Here is a 7,186-nt window from a genome sequence, read left to right as displayed (position 1 = left end):
GAACTTCCCCCATAATTTTTTTAACTCTGTTGAAATATTGTTTTTTTTGGTATTGATCTAAAATGATCGTCCTCAGCTCTAGTCTCTTCTTGATTTAAAAGCCTGCTACCTTTTGTCCAATCACTGCAGAGACCAAGTAAGCAGAATTTTTACACTAGGATTTTTATATTCCCTACTTGGAAAGGAATACCACAAGTTCTAGGTGTTTAAAGAACAGGTTTAAAGAAAAATAATTTAACATGAATGTTCAGGTTGTAACACTGCAGAATGAAGTCACACAGACATTTATTTTGTGTATGTGGAGGACTGTTTAAGCAGCTAGTAATGAAGAAGATACAGTTCTTGATTGTTCCTCTGTAATGTATGTAACTGCATGCAACCAGCATTTCAATCCTTGGAGGTAGAACTTTATAAAGAATTTAGATGGGTGTGAGGTGTGAGGAACTGTGAAATAAAATAACACAGTTGTATTATTCATCTGTATTTTAACTCCTTTTAAGCTCCACTATCAAGGCATTGGACCATTGCCAAAGCTAGAGGATGGCGCTAACATGTTAGTATCAGCATTCTCTGATCATAAAAATGAGCCAATCATAATCAATTTTAAGTCTCCACAATGGAAATGCCAATATTTAAAACTCTGCTTTGCCTCTGCATCCCTCAAGAAATGGAAATGATGTAATCAAGACAAGTGCTCACCTTTTTATGCCTCTGGTCTTGGGAAATATATGTGTTGCCATTTATCTAGTGTTACAGGAGATTTGCCAAGAATCACATAAACAAAATGGATTACTTATATAAAATAAATACATGCACATCCATAACGTTTCAGCCTAAGAGACAAACTACAGTAATTCATCTTTAGCAGATATTTGATATATTCGCTGTCACACCTGCACTTTTTCCAGTTCTGGGTAATTAACAAAATACTTGTGGTTTATGACAGGATATTTACAAATATAACATTCGATGATCCACCTAGTTTTTTTCTCATTACATTGATGTGAGCAGCATTGAATCTGGTGATGGGAACATTCATGCCCATGTGATGGTGGTGTGGTGCATTGTGTAATTATGCTATAGCCAAAGGGTTGTGGGTTAGATTCTGTCGGTAGTTTCATCAGTGAAGAGTTTGTGTTTATGTGCATTTTATATATTGCTGACGCAAATTGCTAGCAGTGGACTGCCACCCTAGACATGATACAGTAACACTTTACTTGAGGGGGCACAAATAGTACTCGTTTAATACTGAAGTACAAATCTTGAAGAAATATAGTAGCTACTTGTGATAAAAGATGCGTCATAATTCATTAATGATAAACAAACATGAGATCAGTGTTTCACTTGTGTTATTCATTACTTAGCTCCTTCTCAGTAGCTCCTTCAGCTATTTGCAAAGGTTTACCTACTATCTACTATCAGTTTTGCAATTTCTTCCATTATGAGTCTTAAAGCTGAAGCAATCACTATTCTGTAATTTGCTTTAATAAACAAAAGTGGACGGAACAAAACAAATATAATGTTTAGTTTATGTGTCATAGACATATGAGTATTGTGACAATGTATTGTTTTAGGGATGACGTGTGGAATTTTACTTTTAAACGACATGTGAACATTGAAGATGATTCCGATGTCAAACATCTTATTACATTATCTAGCCTAATCAGTGGGGAGATGTCTCTCATAAATGACATTTAAACATTTTTCTCTAATCTCGAAACTTGCAAAACTGGTTAATTCGAGCTAAGTTTATCAGGGAAATGATTGCTGAATATATCCTCATTATTTTTCTCCCAGTAGAAGCAGAGCTAATTTTAAATGAATTATTGTTAACAGAAAAGGAAACACTGTTTAACTAACAAACTTCAAACGTTCTGAAGGCTCCATTACGAAGGCCATCCAGGAGCTCATAAAGTCACAGTTTTTACTCTCTTCATTGCCAAAACTTACAGACCAAGCTGGGCAATCAGCCTTTATAACATGCAAATGTGAAAATGTAGAATACTTTTCCTTTCATTTTTTTAATGGTCTAGTGTTATTAATATTCTATTATTAGCATTTTTTTTTGTTGGGGGGGGGGGGGGGGGAGGCGTTGGGAAAGGAAAGGTAAGTCATTCCTAATAAGGGGAATTTCATCTCTATCTTGTGATACTACTTTTCCTGTTGTGGGTAACGGTGGCAACAGGCCAATCAGGCCAGAGCAGACCTCCATTACCAAGCTACAGACTACAGCTGGTTCAGAGGGATTCCCTGACATTCCTAAGTCAGCTGACTAACTTGTATTTGTCTTTGAACTACTAACAAAGGTTAGTCCTAGTGCCAAACATAATGCTGATCCCATGACAAGACCAGGGATTGTGGTCTGTCCACTACTGTACATCTCTTCATGTGCATGATGCGTTTTTTCTGGAAACTCCAGTTTCTACCACAATACAAACGTGTGGGATTATGTGAAGTGCTACTTCAGTGCCCATAGTGTGTGACTGAGTGTGTGAATGTGCTCTGCTCTCTGCCCTGTGCTTTCTGGGGTAGCTTTCAGATTTACCAAGAACTGGCACTAGATAAGGAGAGGAGCTGGATTACTGTTAATAACCAAAAGTGGGTAGTTCAGTAGCCTGTACTACGAAGCGGGGTTATTGACTTATTTGGGTAACTTGTCGGATTTAAGGTACGTATTTAAATGGACTTCATATTCGTTTACTTACGTTTTTCCCAGACTATCTTAAATCCACAATTTACCCTGATAAGCTACTAACCCTTCTTCGTAGTACAGGCTACAGGTCCAGAAAGTAAAAACCCAGACCAGTATTTTGTTTCAACCAACCAGTTCAGTATATAAAGTCACAGAATACTCAACTGGTTGGTTGAAACAAAATTTTGGTCTGGATTCTTACTTTTTGGACATAAACTATCCACCGCTGTTAATAACTGCATCCATATTGGTGTTGCTGAAGCAAATGACAGTCAATACAAATGACAGCCAGTTAATTAAACAGGCTCCTTGAGCAAGGCTCTTAATCCCCAGATCCCTGGGCACCCCAACAGTATCAATTAATTAAATTATTAAAGCATGTGATTTGGTTGGGAAGGCATGGAGTGTGGTTTCAGTCACACTCCTGTCCTGGTTGTGTCTGGAGTTTGCATTGATTTCCTACACTGTGTGGGTCTCCTCCCACAGTCCAGAGGCTTGCAATTAGGTGAGTGAGTTGGTGCCTCAGTATTACCATAGTATTAGTGTTTGGCCTGGAATGGGAGGCCTCCAGTCTCTGTGATGGACTGTGCTTTCTGGTGTCCCCCGTTGCCTGGGAGATGCTCCAGGCCACCCTCCACTCATGTGATAGTTTGTTGGATATGCTCTTAGAGGATGGATGGCTGTATGGACAAATGTTTTGGAGACTCCATTACCTTATGCATTTTGTATGAGTGGTAACTAAAATAAAATGTTACCACTGGTATGTGAGGAGTTTGTGCAGTGTGCAATACACATGGCAACAAATAAGCATTTAATGGTTACATTTCCTTTTTGTATCTGAGTGAGTTCCTGGATCCTGAAAATGGTTCCTGAATGAAGTGAGATATATTATCATTGTTATTATAGTTTTTCTCATTTCTCCTGGAATTGCAGCTTGTTTCTGAATGACTGGACAGGATTCTCCTGGGCAAACCTATCGCTATGGGGACAGGCTCACAGCCCCCTCCCCTCCATCTCTGTACTCCATCACAAACTGCTGGCATTTTGCTGTTGCCAAAATGATTCCTAGAAGCTTGTGCAGAATTATTAAAAGAACAGCAGATGATCAGTGTTACAAAGCACAAAGGCAGGGCAACATTCCGGACAGGAGGGCAATGCATCGCAGCATATACACAATCACATAATATGGGCAATAAATAAATAAAAAAAACAACAACATACATTTGCAAAAGAGAACTAGTGAGGTGACCAGAGATCTGGAAGCGCCCAGGGGGAACCCATGCCATCTTCGGGAGGGAAATTCAGCTGCTTGATCCCTGGCTTCTCTGCTAGTCATTCAGAGCTTCACTGGCAGGCAGAAACCTGCTTTACATGCAAGTCGGATTCGACGACAAAAGAAGCAGATCACAGGCAGAATTAAAAATGGCCAGGTAACATGTGGTTTGACAGCTGCTTGGAAGCAAATGAGAGGTGAGGAAAAAACTGAACAGATTTTAATACTCATAGAGATGAGACACATCATCTCTTCCCCTAAATTTATGCACAGTTTAATTTTTTTTCCCAGTTCAAGGTAATATCTTTCAGAAACTAACAGTCTGAACTGCATGGGTTATAAAGTTACACTTGCATAGACACATGTGCACAAACACACAAAACACACCAAAATCAATTAAATATAATTACAAAAAGATCCAAACCCTCCACAGATTATACTATAGATAAACCAAATGCATAAGACAGACTAATATCACTCCCCTGGAACAAATTAACATTAACCGGTTTTTTAGTTGATGTGCTGTGTGAAACACATCACACATTTTATTACCTAGTAACCATTTGTATAATATGATTCAAGACATTATCTTTGATTACCTCATACCACATCCTGGATTATGGCTTCCCAGCATGTCAATTATAATAATTTTTTGAATAAATATGTCATTTTAACCTTAAGTTCACCCTGTGTAAGGCTTGGAATAATTTCTGCATCCATTTCTGCCAAACAAAACACATTGTTGTAGTGGGACTATTGTCTGTAGTAACTGCTTGTCTGAATGGTGATCAATTTTCATAGAGGGAGAAAATCAAATTCATGTGGTTGCCATATGCCATATATGACAAACCATATCATTATGCTTTTTTTTTGTCAGAAGATCCTTAGAAATATGAACGATAAATACTGCAGACTTATAGTCCCACAATCAAATTTAAACCAAACAGATGTACAAATGTACAGAACATAATGAGGAACATGAGTAATCAGAAGCCGCAGTTCCCTTTTGTCTATATCAATGGTGTTGTTTGTTTAAAAGACACCGTAGGATGATTTCAGTCAGGAATGCTTGACAGAGCAGTAGCTTCCCCTTGTATTAATCTGCATCTGGCCACTTACCCATTCAGTTAAACGGTTCCTCATTGCACTGGTCACCTGTTCCTAATAATAACAGCAGCTGAAGCTTGCAGCAGCTTGCATGAGCCCCCTGTGTATTCCACTGGGGCACCACAAGCTCTTATTTGAATGAAGGCGAATATAAATCTCAGCATCTGTTCCAAAGGGCATTTATCTGCCGGTAACCAGTCATGGGACTAATGGAAAAGCAGCTCATTACGGTTAATCTGCATTCAGGAATCTGAGGGACTGGGGGAGCAGCTGGGAGAGTTTTCTTTGCTTTTAATCTGTGTAAATGTATCTATGGGCTGTCTTCTGCTGTTATAGTTTTGCAAGCTGATGTAAGCTATTGTTGTAAGCTTGTGGTCTCTGTGGAATTTTAGCAGAATGCAATGTAAATTCCCCCTCTTTCTGACCACACAGTTATGCCATCTTTAATAACTTATTACATTAGATTGCATGACCAAAAAATGTAAAAGTACAAAGAGTGAAGAAAATGTTTCCAGTGAAATCAAAAAAAACAATTACACTGCAGTCAATGAATAACAGTAATTTTCATCCATTACTGTTTTCCCACAATATACTTCTATTATTCATTGATGCCCACACATGTACTATACCGGAATATAGAGCTACTGTATGCAGTATAATGAATCAGTCCAAAGATCCAAATGCAGTTCTGTTCCAAATGGTTTCCTGAGAGGCTCTGATGCTGCAGAGAAGACCAGCATTGACAAAGGAGGTTGAGGTTCAGGTCTCCAAATACCGGCATGTCAACCTAGCTGCAGTGAAGGCAGTGAGATTGGTGGCAGAAACCTATACAAAAACCTAATGGTGCAGACAGCGACCCATCAAAAACAACTGGCCACTCTACAGTACAGGATTAATATTAGCATATTTTCATACTAGTAACAGCCTTTGCCACAGCATTTTAGATTCAACAGTAGACAGTAGTGAAATGTTTTTACAAGCAGACAGAGGAACACTTTGATCAGGAAGTTATAAATGCACGGTGCTGACACTTTGGCAATAATCCACAGGTGAAAGACATTGCGGATATTCTGTATCTAAACTGAATCTGAATGTTAGAGTAGTGTACTGCCAAGGTACATTATTGCAAAATAGTACCTTGATTTTCACAATCTCTAAGCAAGTACTGTTCTCAAATGTCTAATTTCTACCAACAGCAGTTTTAACAGTTTTTTTTTTTTTTATTCTAGCTCTTATTTTCTAGGTAGGAGTTATTTTTTCATGTTTTTCCTTGCCATTCTCGACAGAAACTCTCCCAAGTGCTAAGTGATAATCCTTAGAGGGCCTTTGTCATATCACCATGAAATAACAGTTCTGCATAAAATTATTGTTCCGTTCCATGCTGATGGAGTTTGCATGTGGGCATTTCAGGAAAAAAACATTCTTCTCAGACTGGATCCAGGGCTTGTTTTTCTGCTGTTATAGATTTAACTTTCTATCTTTCATAATGATGGTGGACAGGGGAATTCTCCTTCATGGTCTGCACATCGGGCACAGAGGTTAGCATTGTCGCCTCACACCTCTGGGACCTGCGTTTGAGCCTCTGCCATAGCTCCATGTGTATGCACTTTGGATGTCCTCCCCATGTCATCGCGGGGTTTTCTGCTAGGTACTCTGGTTCCCCGCCACTGTCCAAAAACATGCTGAGGTTAATCGAAGTTGCTGAATTGCTCATAGTTGTGAGTATGCCCTGTGATGGATTGTAGCCCTCTCCTTGGTTGATCCCTGCCTTGTGTCCATATGCTATGGACCCCCCGTGATCCTGTATAGGGCAAGCAGTTACAGAAAATGGATGGATGGTACGCACACCAGTGACTCACAGGCTGATTGGTCCACAGTTACCATCCATCCATCCATCCATTTTCCAAATTGCTTATCCTTCTGGGTCGCGGGGGGCACAGAGCCTATCCCGGAAGCAATGGGCACAAGGCAGGGAACAACCCAGGATGGGGGGCCAGCCCATCGCAGGGCACACTCACACACCATTCACTCACACACCATTCACTCACACACCATTCACTCACACATGCACACCTACGGGCAATTTAGCAACTCCAATTAGCCTCAGCATGTTT

At 39.6% G+C, this 7,186-nt stretch overlaps 1 long non-coding RNA gene across 2 annotated transcripts; it reads right to left on the bottom strand.

The window, feature by feature from the left end:
* Nucleotides 1-722: 722 nt before the first annotated feature.
* Nucleotides 723-6,040, bottom strand: LOC125739300 (uncharacterized). 2 transcript variants are annotated; one of them, XR_007397115.1, is made up of 2 exons: nt 5,085-6,040; nt 723-4,057 (listed from the first exon to the last, which is right to left on the bottom strand). It is a non-coding gene; the product is annotated as an uncharacterized LOC125739300 (long non-coding RNA). The 2 variants fall into 2 exon arrangements; XR_007397114.1 differs by having other exon boundaries at nt 723-4,054.
* Between the last annotated feature and the right edge of the window lie 1,146 nt (nt 6,041-7,186).

The sequence above is a fragment of the Brienomyrus brachyistius genome, chromosome 3 (assembly GCF_023856365.1).
Source record: "Brienomyrus brachyistius isolate T26 chromosome 3, BBRACH_0.4, whole genome shotgun sequence".
Classification (NCBI taxonomy): domain Eukaryota; kingdom Metazoa; phylum Chordata; class Actinopteri; order Osteoglossiformes; family Mormyridae; genus Brienomyrus; species Brienomyrus brachyistius.
The sequence above is the reverse complement of the archived record's forward strand: the minus strand, read 5'-3'. Positions and strand labels throughout refer to the sequence as shown.